Raw genomic sequence first — 18,358 nt, 5'->3', positions numbered from 1 at the left:
ACTCATTGTGATCCACTGACCCTTCTTTCCCGTCGCGGATAACCTAGTGGTACAATTACACGCCAGCAAATCAGCCAATCAAATTTTGCAGAATTTGGAATACACTCAAAACGAGTGATATTTGCGAACACAAAAAAGTCGTTGTCAAGACAGCCCGAAGCGACTAAGCACGCTTCAAGACCAAATCGCACGTGGATTAGCAAAAAGGACCACTTTCCTCTTGTGCAATTATCGTAGCTTGTTCTGGAAAACCTGTCGCAATCCAAAGCTACTTTTAACTTTGTCCACTGCTGGAAAACGTGTTATCTGGAACTGGAGTGAGGTTACGGAGGCGTCGTGCTCGTGTGACATTGACACTGCACGAGCTGTGTGCACAAAAAGGAGGGGGGGGAGAGTATGTGCATGTCATTGCTGAATGACAGAAGCACGTACCGTTTGTCATAGCCGCGTAATATGTGGCGAAAAATAAAAAAATGTCACTCAGGTAACATCCAACACGTTCCGTCTCCGCTGAGATGTGATCGTTCACTCTCTCCACCACAGCGATGCTCTGTAGGCTTGAGTCTCTTTTCGGTACCGGCATCTCTCCCCCCGCCCCCAGTGTGAGAAAGGAAAGTAGCGAGCATGGAAGCACGCCTCCTTTTCCTTCTTTTCTAAGATGATAAAAAGGCCTCACCTTCGTCGGAACTTGCCGAGTATCAAACTTGTGTTTCCCGATAACAGAAGCGAATAACGGTGAGTGACAAATTTCGATGGAAACGTGTTTTCAGCAGGTGTTAGTGAATAACGACCTTCTTTTCGACTCTCGAACTGATGTTGATTCACTCCTGAATCAAAGCTGTGGTTATCGGTGATAAAAGCAATCTTTCTCTTGCCTACATTGTGCCTTCTGTATCTACAAATATATGTGCAAGGGGAGAAAAACGAAGCATTTGTTTAAGAATAACTTCAACGTGAATAAGATCTGTTTGTTCTATTTGACTTATGTACACTTTCTGAACCTGTTTCTTGGTTGAATTAACCAAGTCTGTGCAAGGGGAGAAAAACGATGAACTTGTTAAAGAATACTTATGTACACTTTCTCAACCTCTTTCTTGGTTGAGATAACTTCGCGAGTCAAAAGAAAATCGCTACATACTAACAACCTGCTCTTCACGTTGTAGTTTCATTCAACAATACTGCAACAATTTTAATCTAACAAGGCTTTGCTTCTTATATGTGCTGCGAATCTTACTCTAGCTCGGTTTAGCACCGATTATTGTTTTCTTAATAGTGATATTATTGATAAACACTTGTTAATGATCATTTCTAAGGTGCAAGCATGATATGCTAATGCTAACGCGCCCAGAACATTTCATGCTTATCTGTAACGAATATAATTTCTCAGTTAACGGGAAACCGGTCACGTGGTCTTTTGCCCTGGGCTACACGGCAGGTCTCGTGAGTCTTAAGTTATCTTCTGCATTAAACATGCCAAGGATTGTACTTGTTATTTACCTTGAACAGTGTCTACTGCTTCACCAGGTGGGGGTGGCGAACCGGTCACTTCGAATTTTAAAAAATCCATTATTTTGACTGTCGATAACAAAAACGAAGTCCTATTAATGACTATTCTAGCAGAATAGAACCAAATAACATAAAATATTTTTCTCGAATAATTGAGCGTAAAACGTAAGAACAAGGTCAGAACTTTATGCTTTGTAATATTCTACCTCTTTATCCAAAGTATAAATGAGTTTTCGAAACTCTGTAAATGAGATTCAACAACGAAATCTTTAACTAAAATTTCAAAGATTTTTCTCTAACAAGTTTTGCGGAAGTTAATATCGGTACTTTAGTATTATACAGACTACCTCATTCTCCAGCGTTTATAGTTGTCGGAATTTCGTACTGGACTGTTTGAAGCAATTTTAAAACTGGAAGTAGGTAAGGTTAGGTTAGGTAGTCCGCATAATACTAAAGTACCTTAATATCAAAGTAGAATAACTAAGAATATTAACTGTATAAAAAGTGAAAAATAAATAAAAATAATTTTGAATGTTCACTCATCTGGTGTATGGAGTGATAAAGTCTCTCCAAGAATAATAATATTAATAAATTGGCAATATAATATAAGTTTATTATTGCTCGGTTATAACAATTATTGTTATGTGATTATTATTATTATTTCTACTGCGGGCCTCTTAACCTGTTTCTGAGGAAGTTTTGAGTCTATCCGCATCTTTTTAATGTGTTGTGTATCTCCTGTGCAGGTCCCTTTTCAACCTTGCACTTTTAACCATTCTCAAGGGACTTTTCAGACTCCTCTATTAATATTAAGGTAAGGGTTTCAGATAAGAGAATGTTTTCCTCGCATATTTTGAAAGCTGCAAATGGTAATGCATGTCGATGCACCCAAAAAATATAACTAATTCATTCATTTATTTATGTCAGCGGCCTAAACCCCCCTCCCCAAAAAAATTCTTGCTGCATCCATGATCTGATGTCTTAAGGAAAATTGTAACAATTTAAAGTTGATCAAAATATTAATATTAGTGGGTAAGTATTCCATTAGAATTACAGGCATCCATTTATCAGAGTTTTCCTTCAAAATGTTCCAAAATTGAATCAGAATATTAAAATACTTGCTATGTAATTACAAATTTTAGTTTTTCTCACAATATTAGTGCAAAATAAATGGAAACCTAACATTTTGCATAATATCCAGGATAATTCGACTCCCTGAAAGTGTCGCGCAGCATTTTTGCGGACCCCTTGAAAGACCAAAACTTAACTAATCTTTTGAGTAAAAATAATTACATTATTAATTTAAGAATAATTATAACGGGGGTGGTTTATGAATTTAAGGCGCATAGATGTATACACCTGTAGTCTATTAGAACAATACCGTATAGTATAATTAAAATTTGCAATGTTCTTACGTTATTGTTACATTTAGAGGAAAAGGTCTAAATATGGGCCCCCCCTTTTTATGTTGTCATTTTCGGAGGACAAAAATTAATATATCATGCACCTGCCTTTAAAATGCATATCTATGAAATATATACTTAAATGTAATAGCATGCTAAGGTAAATGATATATTTCAAAATTGTGGTCTAAATACGGTCTACTAGTGTCAATATCACTAAAAGCAATTAATTTTTTTAAAAAATAGTCATTTATCCCTAAAACATTATAAAAATCATATTTGCGAATAATCTGTTGTTTTGAAAATCACGCGGAATTGGAAAAATCGAAATTAAGAAAAACATCCAAATATTTGTTGAAAATGTGATCTTAACATTAGACCCCATGTCATAGCCCATATTTAGACCATGACGCTATTTTTCTTCTTCAATTTATTTTCGCTCTCTGTGATACATATTTCACAAACATATCATGGCATTATAAAAGCCCACAATTGTTTTATGTACCGCTAATATCATAACGTATACAAAGCAGATGATAATTCAGAAAACGCCGAGTTAAAACATACCTGCAAAAAGTTTTCGGAGGTCGCAATTCTATAATAGCGTCCAAGGCCGAAACTAACCACCACTTTCTCTTGCGAATTGTCGACGCAACCTTTGTGCTTGACAGATAATCAGTTCCAATAGCTTCTGCCAGGCTGCAGGACAGCGCTGATACCTCCAAAACCCATATTTAAACCTTCGCCCATATTTAGACCTTCTCCTCTACCGTTAACCAGGGGTAGAGAAAACTAAAAATAAGTCAGGTGCCAGCTTTTTGTTTGGCAAAAAGGAGCTAAGAAAGCCATAAATCTAAGACAAGCTACGAAACGTGATCTTAAAACATTTTATTTATTAATTAATGCAAATTTGGGTTAATGCACCCGAGTGGCCTTCCTAAATAAGGCTCAACTGGTAACAACATGAATACCAAGGCAATACATTCCAATATATGGCAGACTCTACCATATGGCTGTAGATTTTTTAATTCGGCTAGCAACAGTGCAAAAATTTATAATCGCATGTTTAATATTTTGATTTAATGATACCGGGTGGCCAGAATTAAAGTTACCCAACTCAGAGCCCTCTGTAGCCTGTTTGAGGCATCGTAGAACTCTGAAATTTGGTGAATTCACTATGCAGACCATGGGGAAGAGGATGGCGAAAAAAAATGGTTCAATTTTCCGCCATCAGGTTGAAATGTGGCGCTCTAATAATGAATATTGAAAAACATGAGTCAGGTGTACAAATCTTTAAATCCGCCACTACAACAGCCACTTCGGTGACAACTTCTTCTGCAATCGGCCGGCGGCCTCCTCCTGCTGCAACACCCAGATCTCCAGTCTCTTCAAATTTCTTCATCATCTTTCTTAACCCATGCATCGTCATGGCCCCCTTTCCAAGTCCTTTCGCATGACGATAGCCTCGCAGTGCAGCTGCACTATTACTACCGTTCTGATAAAACAACTTCACCAGCAATGCACGTTCTTTCTTATTTAATGGCATGGTGATCACTTCCGAACTTTTGTTCAGCACTCACGTTAAAGCTGAGCTATTAATTAGAAAGACATTTGTTAGTGGCTGGAAGTTGCGAGAAAATAATCTATCGTTTATTGCAAGATTGGAAGGTAAAGGCAAATCCATAACCAATTGGAGCAGTTTACGTCATTATTACAACCCATCATGGAAGTACAGCGCCATATTTCAATCTGGTGGCGGAAAATTGAAGTATTTTTAATATCGCCAACACATACCGTACTCGTTATTTAAAAAAAATTAATCGAAATTTCCGTAATCGAACTATAAATATTAAAAAGAAATAGAACTGGATATAAAAATTTAGTCGCCAGGTAAACATTTTCAGGCGCCATGGCTAACGGGCGCCCTATATTTTTTCTACCCATGCCGTTAACAATGCCATGAGTAAATTTCGTCAAGGATGGTTTTTATCAATAGTCGTATTTCGGCAAAAAATCGAGGAGATATCTTGTTTATTGAAATTGGCAAGTACTCCTTTAAATATTACCCTAATACTGTGGTATATTTACGAGGGAGGCTCCAAAAGTTCGTGATTGGCAACACTGCACCGATTCTGTGTAAGCCGAGTCTGTGATTGTTGCACGTGAACATAGCCTGTGGTGTGCTTTGTTAATGTACGAGTGAACCAACGCGCAGCTGTTGTTTGATTGCTCGCTATAAAAGTCGAACTGCAGAGTGTATCACAATGGCGGATGAGAATAATATACCGATAATTACCAGACAAAGGATCGCTATTTAATTTTGTGTGAAGTTACGCAAAAGTGGCCAGGAAAGGTTTGAGATGATCAAAGAAGCTTACAGTGACGAAGCAATGGGCAGACGACCGTATTCAAGAGTTGGAAGCATTTTAAGGAAGGTAAACGCAATGTGCAGGATAAGGCGAGAAGTGGGAGTCTATCAACATCAGTGAACGATGAGAACATTGCGAAAGCAGAGACATTGTTGAAAGAAGATAGACGTTTATCGATTCGTGAATTGGCAGCTAAACTGAATGTTAGTGTAGCAAGATGTCACGAAATCGTTAAGGAACACCTGACAATGTCTTATATTTGTGCAAGATGGGTGCGACATTCACTGAGTGAAGAATGGATAACGCTAAGCCACATGTGGCAGGGCAAGGTATGGCAGCATTGGAGAAAATTGGTGGGCAGTCTCTAGACCATCCTCCATACAGCCCAGACCTCGCACACTGCGATTTCTGGCGTTTCCAACACTTAAAAGAGTTACGCGGAAGGAAGTTTAGCACGCACCAGGAAGTGAAAGCTGTCACAATCACTACCTTACACCGACTCTCAGAAAATGATCTGCAACGTGTGTTTGAGAAGCTAGTGCATCACTGGAATAGGTGTATAGAGTTTCAAGGGCGCTATTTCGAAAAGGAAACTCACACCAACATTCGTACTGACTCGGATTCCTAATAGTGATCTCAGTCCACGAACTTTCGGAACAACCCTCGTATATATATTCGGATCAAGGACGCAATTGAATTTTCAACTTCCAAAACCTGAAAAAATGGTTATATTCGACGAAATACGGTACATGGACAAACAATCTTTGCCTCTTTTTAAAATTCGTCTTCCATCCTAATTATCAGGGAACTGAACTTTATGTGCTAAAAAACTCAGAAATATTTATTTTTTATTTGTCATCAATGTTGAAAATATGTGATAAAAGCAGGAAATTATGTGACAAAAATAGAAAACATTTGGTAACAAAAACAAAATATTACATGCATTTTAAACATCTGAAATCCGTTTCTAAATGTTTAACTCTTAGCGAGCTATTTTTTGGAAGAGTTTCAGTGAATCACCATAGTTTTTTTCCAAATTCTCCGCTGTAAATCTGTGACGATTATCTCTAAAAAGCATCTTATATTGTGAGAAAGATCGCTCCACGTCACAAGAAACAATTCTTGCATATTTGAAGTACGAAATGTCACGAAAGCTGAAGTTTTCCAAAGCTTCCTCTTCCTCTATTTCCCCTTCCAAAAGACGTGCAATTTGGCACAAAATTTGAAAACCTTGGTTTTTCCCAAAAATGCATGTACATTTAGACATTAGCACTTGTGCGTTAGATCCAGTGGGGGTAATATTTTCCCACAATAGGATCGTAGGCGAGGCGCCAGAGTCTACCAGCGAGCGTGTTCAAAGACAAAACAAACGTAGCACTCTCGATATGAAAGAGGTGCGGAGAATAAACATTTTTTTCTTCGAGGAAGCTGGAGTCAACGAGCAATTTTATGTACTATTTAAAATGAAAATTCACAAAATATTTATTTACATACGGAAAACTGGAAAATATATGATTTTATGTAAAATAAAATTTGCTGTGTTGACATATAAGGCTATGATCAGAATTTTGGCAAAAACGAGGGTCTCTATCTTATCGCAGAAAATAAATATTTATATACCTAAATTTCCGTTCCCTACTAATTATAGTGGTTAACATTGAAAGTGAGAAGAGCAAATTGATGTAACAAAAATTACAAGAACATATAATAACTGCTGGCTTCGACAGGGGCGTATTCAGAAATAAAAATTTGGGTGGTCCAACAGGAGTCCTCATTCCCCTATCCCCTAAGGGCAATGGCGGATCCCCCGTCTATAATGGTAGGATGATCTCGTTATCTTGGGGGGAGGGGTGTTTTGTTATTCTTGGAATCGTAATTTCAGAATTGAATGTCCATTGACACTTTTCAGAAGCAGTTTGAAATATTTGGCTGAACTCATCTGAAATCTCCTGAAGTCTCTGAAGCAGTTTTGTGACGTCTCTTGGGTGAGAAAGAGCAGAGGCTAAATTGTGATGAGGACTCTAAATACATTGAAAACTGTACAGTAAAAATGGAAACCTTTTCACAGAGTACAATTAAGACAGTCCCCTTTTCAACTGCGGCTACAAGATCATTTGCTTTGGATGGTTCACTCGGACAGCTCCGTTTAACCGAAGTCAGATTTTCAGCTGGTATATCACTACCCAGTGTGAAACTAAAGGGAAAAAAATAGGTGATGTTATTTTGAGAATCCACAAACCGTGCACACAGAGAGAATTTTCTATACCTGCCACATCAAGTGTCTCATTGGAAAGTATGTTGAATCTACCATAGTATTTTTTAAAAAAATGAATGAATTTGAGGGGGGGGGGTCCGGACCCCCTGGACCCACCCCCTGGATACGCCCTTGGCTTCGAAGGTACTGGCTGTTGGTACCTAAACTGTTAATTTCCTACTTCCGTCTCTGTTCTGGGACAACTTCAAATGTCTGAAGATAATATCCAGCAAGAGCGACGAAACCGGGTTGACCACGTGCTGGCCAAACATCCTAGCGTTCCCGAAGGCATTCGTGATACTTTTCTTCCACTTTGTTTTGTTTCCTGACGTGTTCCAGTCTGCTTCAATCTACGGAACTACTTTCTTCCAAATCGTTCAGTATTTTGATTAATATTCAACATACGAGTATATTATGAATGTCTTAGAGCCCTTAGTAGAGCGTGTGCAGTGGACAGACATACAACTTTGCAACAAAAAAATCATCCGTATATAGAAGGCGCAGAAAAAGAGAGAATTGAATAAAGGCATTTTATCAGCACCTTTTTTCAAACATTTTCAGAACCTTCCCCCCCTCCTTTCCCTACCATAGCTTTGCACCTCAAAATCCTTTCGCTAGTGATCAAGAGTTGCAATACTTAACATCACGCAATTCTTGCACATCTGTTACTAGTGGGGAAAACCAGATGTGTAAAATGCTTTGCCGACCACGCCGAAACAGAAATTGCCTCCAGTGTATTGGAAATCAGTTTGATAGCTTTCTCCCCTGACTCATATTAAGACATGTCCTTTCCTTTTCTCAATCTCTCTTTTTAGAGCGTGAATTCATAGCGATAAGGTTTGATTTGTTAGAAACGTGTGTTCAGCTGTACCCACTGGCGTATTTGTAGAGGTAATAGGAGGGTCTCAACTTTCATTAGTCCGATGATAATAACATTTAAATACCTCTAATATTAATACTAGCTATTGGTTACGGTTGTTATTCACTAATGGTAAACTGGTTAATAATTACAATATTTTTCCTTGAAAAAGTGTTAATGAATATTTCCTATACATATCAAAGTTCACTGATTATATTAAAATATAATAATAATAATAATTATTATTATTTCACGAGTTCGATTCACGGTGAAGGCACATTGCACAGTGGTTCGGATCCCACTTTAAACTGTAGATCCAATTCCGATATAGCAATTCTGTGCATAAAGTGAACTTAAAAAAACAACAATTCAAACTAATTATACTAAGAATGACAATATTATTTTCACGAATTAATTATGTAAACTTAGATTTTTAGTTTCAAACTTCTCAGGTAAAAAATATACGAGTCATTTGCCATTTTTACAGTACATTTTTAAAATAAGGAACACCGATACAGTTATTCTGAAGATACATGAATAAAATAGAATTATTGTACAATCAACGGCAATATAAATGGGACACCTAGATATGAAAATACTCGCTTCCAGGCAAGGCGTTATGTGTGTTGCCTATATCTACGGGGGTGGTAGAAATGTCATTGAAAATTTGCTATTTAATTATAGGAGTCAAAGTATGTACGACTTTGCCCCCGCTCCCCTCCTAATCTACGCATTATATTTTTTAAAAAATAATTAACAGCATTCTACCCGAGATAATGGGTACTGTCAGTAGCTTCTTATGCTGTACAAATACAGTCTAAAACAGAGATTAGAAAAGGTAGGAAAATACTCACAGAAAAGCTAATGCATCAGCTGATGCAAAAAAAATGCATACAGTATGTAGGTCAGGTCAAATGTTTAAAGATGCGGAAAGGTGTATCAAAAACGCATCTATTGATGTATTGCAGTGCAGGTCACTTGCATCATAATATGATGCACTCTGGCGATACCTTTACAAACGATGCACCAAAAGTCATCAAATCGTTAACCTGATTCTTGGAATAGGCAAAAAAAAAACACTTTAGTGCATCAAATTGATTTCATGCATTTAGTTGTGTGTGTGTCGAGGAGAAACAGAGGTTAATTTGAAATATAGATGACATAAAAATGCCAGGAGAAATGAGGAAGGAAAACAAGTATAAACAAAAGTAAATACATGGCAAACATTGACGGCAATTAGGTGACTTGAGGAAATTATAAATAATGAAATAGTTCCAACTTCCTCCTTCGGCTCTGTTATGTGTGCAACAATTTATATATATTATCGAGACTTGACAAACGATTGAAACAAACAAACAATACCGTATTTTATTTGTTTCGTTTTCCCAAGAACCGGTTGGATATTGTCGAACTTTCTTTCAGAAGCTTCCGGTAAATATATGAGAAGAGGAAACAGTGCCATCTAGTTTTAAAAAGTTGCATAATTCAAACACAAAAACAATGAAAAATACAGCGTAAGAAGAAAAGACATCAAATCCTCGAGACCCTCGAGACGGGCAAGTAGAGTGGAAACCGGAAAGAGAGGAAGTGTGGTAAAGGGAAAGTGAACAAGAGAGTGTGTGAGGGGAAAGGAAGCGTGAGAAAACAATATGCAGAAAAGGAATAACATAATGGAGAGTGAATAGAAAGGAAGAGAAGAATAAGCATGAAGAAGATGATAAATGGAGAAATATAGTACAGACGATGTTCTGTATTGGCAGCTTAGGAGCGAGTCACAACTACTCAAGGCACCAATATACAAGTGAGCCGCTGACGTCATTTCAGCTCTGCACCTATCGCTAACGCTCTTGCTCACGCACTACACGCCTACTAGACTCGCTAGCTAGATTAGTTGGGATGTTCTGAAAGTAATCGGATTCTAGCAACGAATGGAAATGAAGGCTGTACGAATATCACTTTACCCTGAGCCTCCTTATGAACGCCGGAGTGTTTAACAACAATAATTGAACACACAAATAACCAATCACGATTTAATGCCACATTAAAGAATAATTATGCATTAAACTTCCATTAACTGCGTTAATGATTATTGACTTTATATGCCAGATTGACATAGTAAAACACAAATACAGGGTGATTCGTAAGTCTGTGTAACATTTGAGAAATTTATTACAGATGAACGATACAACAGACAGTCGTAATTCTGATATAGCGACAAATTCTAAAAGTTCTTTGTACAGACCTCACAAATGTTTTATGTGTCCAACTTTGCTGCCGCGGCAAATATCTAACCAATACTGCATTTCTTCCCACTCGCGTGTAAGCATTCACGGCCGATCAGTGCAATAGTCGTGGTGATATGGTTGCGAAGTTCCTGGATATTAGCGGGGAGAGGGGGCTCTTTCCGAAATTTTGCTCGAAATCGCCACAGTGGACAAGGTTCTTGCGTATTTCAACACAAAAAAACGCCTTCTGTCGTTTACTTAGCGTCATATTTGGTACTACTGCCTCCTAGCGGCAAACTATGGTAACTATGTGCTCGGGTGGTTTCCAATAAAAACTTGAATCGTTTGTAGTTTATCGGCATCAGCATTACCACTACCCGTTCTGTAGTGAATTTCTAAAATGTTTCAGACTTATGAATCACCGTGTATGTATTTGCACGCTCTGCCTGTGGACTGTTTGCATCAACTCGAATCGTAACTCCTTTGTCAGTTTCCAAAACTCACATTCCGGTTTCACCTTGTTTGGTTTCACCTTTCTCGAGTTAAACCAACATAATTTGCATAAGTTGACGCACGAGTCCTGCTAATCCACGAAGCTCAGGAGTTTGACAGAGTAGAAATATGTTGCAAGAAAGAAAGTAAGCTCGTGAAAGAGCGGTAAAAAGACTAGTGGCGTCAACTTACATGGGCCTGTAGGGCTCGAGCCCACACAATAATTTTCCAGTTGTTCAAGATTCATCCGCTTAAAAAAGAATGTTTCATCATGATATACGAGATTTAAATAATTTTCAAAACTTAGTTACTAAGTGATATAAAAATATTTCATAATAATATGTTACATCTCTAATATGATACTTTTCAGTATCCAGTATTATTTACACTATCCGTGGTCACATTGTTATTGAGAATATAAGGATGAGGTTCGACAGGCACTAAAACATCTCTAAATAGGCAGGTAAAAAAAAGAACACATAAAATACAAAACGAACCCTAAAATTGATGAACATCGACAGACACTAAAAATTGCCAATGTGGAAGTTTTTACATCGCCAAAAACAAATAGCGTGGTTCCCTCACTCCTAATATAAACAGCCAATAGGAAAACGATATTTTCTTGAAAACGAGGGAGAAATACTTTGCTATAATATTACAATATTATACTATATAGAAATAACTAAACTGATTTTATCTAATAATTCATATTTGCCCTTGCACATAAAAAATGATTAAATAAAGATTTAGTTTATAACTAAGACAAATTACTTCAATCTTGTACATTGTTGAACAAAAATCGATATTAGGAAGAAATGTATTTAACTTGTGCTTAAACAACAAAATCTGCGTGAAAGATAGTAATAATCCTAGCCATTTTGGATTTGAAAAACCATGAAAACGTTGCATATATTAATTGGGATAATTATTAGCCTATAGATTCTGAATAAATGTTGCAAAAATACGCGAATAATATTATAACATAAGATAAAACGTAAATATATACATGAATTATGAACACTATTAAGTATAAATAATTTAATCCAAGTTCTTAACTTGAAAGTATACGAATAAGATAAATGCTAATATACGACTGAAATCTGCCTAACATGGCGGCCGTTACACTCTCATGAATGTCCTGAAAGGGTTCTTTAAATATAGAAGCCTACATTTTCTGGGGAAGGGAAAAAAATTCATTTTAGGGATATTTCTGAGCTTTCTTTTGACGTAGTATATTATTATATAAAATTTTAAAACAAATCTCCGATTTCAGTGCATCCATTGTTTATCGAAAGTTGGTGCTACTGGTAAATGCATACGAAGAGCACGGGACCATGACGGAACGAGACTTGGCATAATCTCGTATCGTCTCGTGAACGATAAAACTTTTCTCTATGTTTGCTTACTTGCTTGATTGATTCTGTTTATTTACTTTGCTTTCTGCCACTTTTGGCTAATCGCGAAGATGAGGATGAGTGATGATATGATGAAATCGATAAGGTGGACTCTGACAAAGAACACCCTGCCGGGATTCGAAGCCAAGACTTCTGCCGCTATGCTAACACGGATGTTAGTGTTGTAAGTAACTAGTTATAATTGAAACGCAGATGCATGTAACAGTTACTTTTTATGAGAAATTATAGTTGTAACTATACTGATCGTGGCTCCAACTGGCGGCTGACCTACATAGCTTCATCTGTCCACCAATCGCCTTCGAGGACATGTTGCTCGTCGAAGGTCAACAACCTCAGTTGCGAAGTAAAAGTTGCAGGGGTAACATCGCTCTCCCGTTACAACGTTGCCACGTCTGTTTTTGTTAGTTGTTTTTATTAGCTTCTTTGTACAGTGTTTGGGTGTTTTGTGTACTAATTTTCCGTGCTTTGTGTACTATTGTACAACTTTTATCCAGCAACGCCGCTGATCAACTCCCCCCAGCCCGTTTTACAGTACGTTTGGCAACATGCTGCGTATACGACGCTCATTTGTTTCGTCCCGCTAGGAACTTTCGGTGCCTTGTGACGCGAAAATGCCCGATGTCAGTCGAAGATAATTCAACTGATCGCTGATTCGTTGTTTCCCAGCCGCCAATTGGAAATTCGATTAGTATAGCTATTTGGAACGCGAAGGAACAGCTATATTTGTCAACTATGCACCTTCTCTTGATGTCAAAGTGAAAGGACATTCGTGGAATTGCCTGTGTCATCACATATTATGTATTTCAAACAAATATGTAATCCCTGTAATCAGTTTTCGGAGGACTGTACGTCGTGACTACACCGCACGTGTAATAATCTCTTTGCAGCCACTCCGTTAGTAGTTGAACTAGAAAAAAGTCATTTGGTGAGCGAACCTTGTTGAGCTTGGAATGCAATTATCTTTAAGCATTGAATATTATATTTACTAAGCTAATAAAGAAATGTTAATGAACTATATTGCTTAATTGGAGAAAGTGCTTAAGGTACATGAATATATAATCAGAGACAGTAAAATAAAATAGATTGTCATTAAGTAGAGCTAATTTTTTTGTCCTTCATTCATTTGTTGTAATAATATAAACAGGGCTACATGAAGACCTACATTAAGTATCAGAAACCCAAGTCTTCATTTATATTTTATATTATATTATATTATATTATATTATATTATATTATATTTTCATTTATATTTTTAAAAAATAGTAACTCTGGCTGGCTCAGTTCTTTTAAAATTAACTTTCCTAATACTGATTTAAACTTTCGTCTCGATCTCGTAACAATGGGAATGAAAGCAGTCATACGAAACGGTGAGAATAAACCCAATAAAATTGCCTAAGGATTATTCATGGTAGAGTTGTAATTACACAGAGAGAGGGATATAGAGAAAAGGAGAGAGAGAGAGAGATGAATATAGAAAAGGAAAGGGATAGAAAACTAGAAAATTAAAAGAGAAAATAAAGAGAAATAGAATATAAAGAGGAAATTAGAGCGAAGAAAATATATTAAAAAAATGAAGAAATAGAAAAGAGGGGAATAAAAGAGACAGAGAGTGCGAGAATGGAGTAAAAAGAAATTGGAAGAAATGTAGATAAAAGAGAATTTAAGAAAGAAAGAACGAATAAAATTTAAACCATAAATACATTGGAACAGAGGTGGGAGAGCAAGAAACATAGATGAACAAAATTAAGGAAGAAAAAATGATAGAGAAACTGAATGAAAAGTGATAGAGAAATACAGAAAGAAGGAAATGTGGCAGAAAGGAAAATAAAGAAAAATAGATAATCAGGAAGGATGAAAAACGGAGGGAGAAAATATAAAGAACAAAAGGTAAAAAAGAGGGAAAGAAAATAAACTTGAAAATGAGAGAGAGAACAAGACAAAACAAGTGAGTAAGAGACAGAGATAGAAAGAGATAAACAGAGGGAGATAGAAAGGAAACAAGTTAAAAACAGAAGATGGATGAGACAGATAGAATTCTTGCAAGTATGACCACCCGAGTGGGGCCACAGCCCAAGCACAATTATCATGGGACGTCAATAATAGGAACTGAAGTTGCAACCCCCGCAAGCCTTCCGCATAGCATGCGCCATTTGTCATACTGTACGGTAAACAGCTTTAGTGATGTTATGTAATGTACACAGCGGAATAATCATTTACCAATTAACACACGGGTGTCGCAAACTTGGAAGGAAATAGAAAATTATTATTTTTTCTTTTTTTTGGCCTAATCGACTAATACCGGTCGAACTAAGATTATACATCCTGTACAAATATGCTGTATAAACATATAAACTGCCGGGTTTCAAACCCGTTTGACTGCATCTCTCCACCGGAAACCCCCTTTGGCGAAGGTTTTTATTATTATAACCTGTTCTCTATATGACTTCCTCTCAATTGTACAATGTTACACCGACCTCCGTGATGGAGTGGTTAGCACAGCGCACTACGACGCCAGGGGTCCCGGGTTTGTTCGAATCCCGGCCTGGGCATGGATGTTCGTGAATGCTCCTTTATCAGTTTTATCATCACTCATCCTCATCGCTGCGATTAAACAAAAGTGGTAAAATTTACTCTCTTCTTCACCTAATCTACTTTCTTCACCTAATGAATTCAACATCAATTAGTAGTGACATCGGTTACAAATCGCGTGTATAATTGTAAAAAGCAAGTAATTATTAACCATTAATTATCGAAATGTTACTAGAGTTGACGAGTTGTATCTTTGCGGGTGAGCCTTGACCGCGACTGGCTGCGCCGTAGCAAAGGGAGGAGCTACCGGCTGCTTTAGCCAATGGGTGTCATTCTCCTCTAACGTTGTAAGAGCTGTCGACCACTCAACGGCGAGTAGGTAGCATCTACGGACATGTATCTGCGCGAATTTGTCAAGGTCACCCGCAGAGATACAGCTCATCAACTCTAGTAGTGTATTCCTCAAGGAACCTTGTGGCCAGCGATTGTTAGCTGGGGTTATGTTTTGTCGAGGCTTGGAGATAGCTGTAATGCTCAATTGCAGAGGCGGCGCCAGGGGGGAGGGGGGGCAAGCACCCCTTCATTTTCTTCCGCGCTCAGTCCTCACACCCTTTTTAAAACTTATTAAAACACTACTAACTCTTCTAGTGCCACAGAGCCGCGGTGATATAGTCGGTATGGGGTCTGGCTTCCACGCGAGAGATCCGGGTTCGATTCCGATCTAAGGTCGGAATTTTCCAGCCTTGTCCCCACATAAAGCTCACCCAGACTCAAATCTGGGTACCTGGAGGCAACCGTGTGGGGTAAAGGCGGCCTGAGCGTGGTGCTGATCACATAACCTTCAACATTACCGAAATCAAGAATGTGTTGGGGCCCTACCCTCGCATCCTTAAATGCGCATTCATGGAACAGCGCTATATTCGCATGTTAAACTTTATCTTTACCTTATTAACAACACGTCGTTATATTGAGCGTATGTATTAGGTATTGGCGTACTGTCGTAGGGAAAGAGAGACGCTTCCCACGTGGCCTATGGCAAACTGGACATTGCTTCATAGAGCTGAAGTGAGGCCGCTATTTTTGTCTGCAATAGGCAAGCCATTCATTCTAATCTTCAAAAAAGGCTGTATTTAGTTTCCTGTATTGGGGGCAGTCTTTACAAGAATCAGCTATTGTTGTCTTTCTTACAATATACCAGGTGGTTATAATTAAAGTGACGGTGTTCAGATTGGTACAGCACGGGCTGTAATGAGAGTAGCAGTCTGAAACTTCGTAGATATGCTAATGAAGCAATGCGCTCACGAATTATGCAAAAAAATAATAGTTCCAATTCTCGCCACCAGGGTAAAAAATGGCGCTGTAAGCAGTCAAAACGTGGAATTTTCCGTAACTCTGACGTCAAAGTCGGTGACATTGCCTAACCATTGTGTGAGCTCCCTGGTTGCTGTTGGCGACGCTTGTTGCTTTTTCCTTTAGTAACGTTCATGTAATTCGAATAGTGAAATTGTAGCGATATTTTATTACAAAGAGTATTGTTTTCTGCGATTTATAGTGTTTTTCCTGTAACTATACCAAGTTTCGACTGCTTACAGCGCCATTTTTTACCCTGGTGGCGAAAATTGGAACTTTTTTTTTTTTTTTGCATAATTCGCGAGCGCATTGCTTCATTAGCATATCTACGAAGTTTCAGACTGCTACTCTCATTACAGCCCGTGCTGTACCACTCTGAACACCGTCACTTTAATTATAACCACCTGTTACATACATACATTATATGCCATTGAAGCACCTTGAACAATCTTTGTTCATTTCAAATTACAAAACATGTTGCTGTTTGGGTCAAGCCATGCAAGTTAGTAGTAGTCCTCAGTTTCATTTGTAAATGTTCACATTTTAAGCTCACAAAAAGTTGATTGATTTTTTAAGTACAGTAAAACCTCGTTAATCCGGACTAATGGGAGGAGGATAAATTGACCGGTTTAACGAAAGTCCGGATTAACTGAAATAACCAAAAAGAACAGTAGAAAGTGCATTAAAACTCCGTTTATAGCAACAAAACACGTTTATTTTGGTGTATTTAAAGGGCATAGTACAGTACAAAGTCTGCGGGAAACAGAAATTCATCAGTGGTTGACTGCCTTTTCATTGGGAAGTTCTCTTGTTGACTTCTAGCCACATTAAAACCTTGCATTCTGCTTTTTTTCCTTTTGCCTGTCCGGATTGAGAAAAAGTCCGGCTTATCGTAGTTCGGATTAACGAGGTTTTACTGTAGTGACTAAAGCATGCATGCATATTTCATTTTCAACATCGCACCCCCTAAATTCTAAATTTCATCCCGCACCCCTTCAACACCCTTAAACAAAACTATGGAGGCACATAGTGGTTCGGATCGCACTTTAAACTGTAGGTCCAGTCCCGATTAGCCTTACTGTGCATAAAGTGTACTTAAAACACCAAATCAATCCAATCCGATTAAGCAAAACTCAACACATTCGCGTTGCAGTGGCGTATCAAGGATTTTTTTTTTAAAAGCAGGACAAGACCCCCACGTCCCCCTTTTGGTGACGGCACTGGTTGCAGCCACTCATAAAATCGTGATGGAATAGAAAGTACTGCATGAACTCCACATCGCTATGCTCCTCGAACAGGACATGGTAGAATCTTCTTCCTGCATCGTGTACTACCTTCGCGAAACATAAAAGGGAACGTCACCCCCTTCCCCCTCATGGGATACGATGTTGCGCTGGCGGCAAGCGGAGAAATCGATTCGAGGTTGTGGGAGGTCGGGGAGCGGGGAGCAGAGTTGGCAGATCCATTTCCTGTGGGTGGGGTGGGAAGTTTCTGCCACACTGCTTAGCGATTGTGTTCGCAGGACTCCTCACACAGTGGAAGTGTTACAGGTTTTTCCACCTGGGAAAAAATGCTCCTGGGATATTGTGCAAGAGTGAAATTGACAGATGAACGATTACGGTCGGTATACTTCAGTGTTGCCATCTAATGGAAAAGATCTTTCGGAGAAAGGGAAATTTCCAACTGTGAGTTGTTACTTTCGCTTTGATATTGAATACGCATTAATTCCAGTTATTACTATTTATTTAATTATATTAGAGAAACACGGAAAAAACCTTTAAAAATATACGTCCTCCTTTTTCTATGCAAATTACTTAAATGTTTTAAACGCCATATATATTTTAATATGATTTTAAATTATGCTTTTCCAGTCTTTCTTCTCCATTTCGACACGTATTCTCATTATTTTCAGCAATTCTTGATTATATTTAGAATGTTTCTGATGCAAGATTGATA

General features: G+C 38.0%; 1 protein-coding gene across 2 annotated transcripts in view; it reads left to right on the top strand.

Annotated features, from left to right (window-relative positions):
* Positions 1-704: 704 nt before the first annotated feature.
* LOC146003823 (acyl-CoA Delta-9 desaturase-like) overlaps positions 705-18,358 on the top strand; it is a 60,928-nt gene continuing 43,274 nt past the window's right edge. The window contains exon 1 of one of the 2 annotated variants that reach the window (XM_083142247.1): positions 705-735. The gene's annotated coding sequence lies outside the window, so the exon portion shown is untranslated. Of the gene's footprint in view, positions 736-17,915; positions 18,088-18,358 lie in introns of those variants that run through there. The other variant, XM_083142248.1, reaches the window with a different exon arrangement.

This window comes from Lepisma saccharinum, chromosome 20 (genome assembly GCF_977018435.1).
Source record: "Lepisma saccharinum chromosome 20, izLepSacc3.1, whole genome shotgun sequence".
NCBI classification, from domain to species: Eukaryota; Metazoa; Arthropoda; class Insecta; order Zygentoma; family Lepismatidae; genus Lepisma; species Lepisma saccharinum.
Note: the sequence above shows the minus strand (reverse complement) of the source record. Positions and strands in the feature narration are given on the sequence as shown.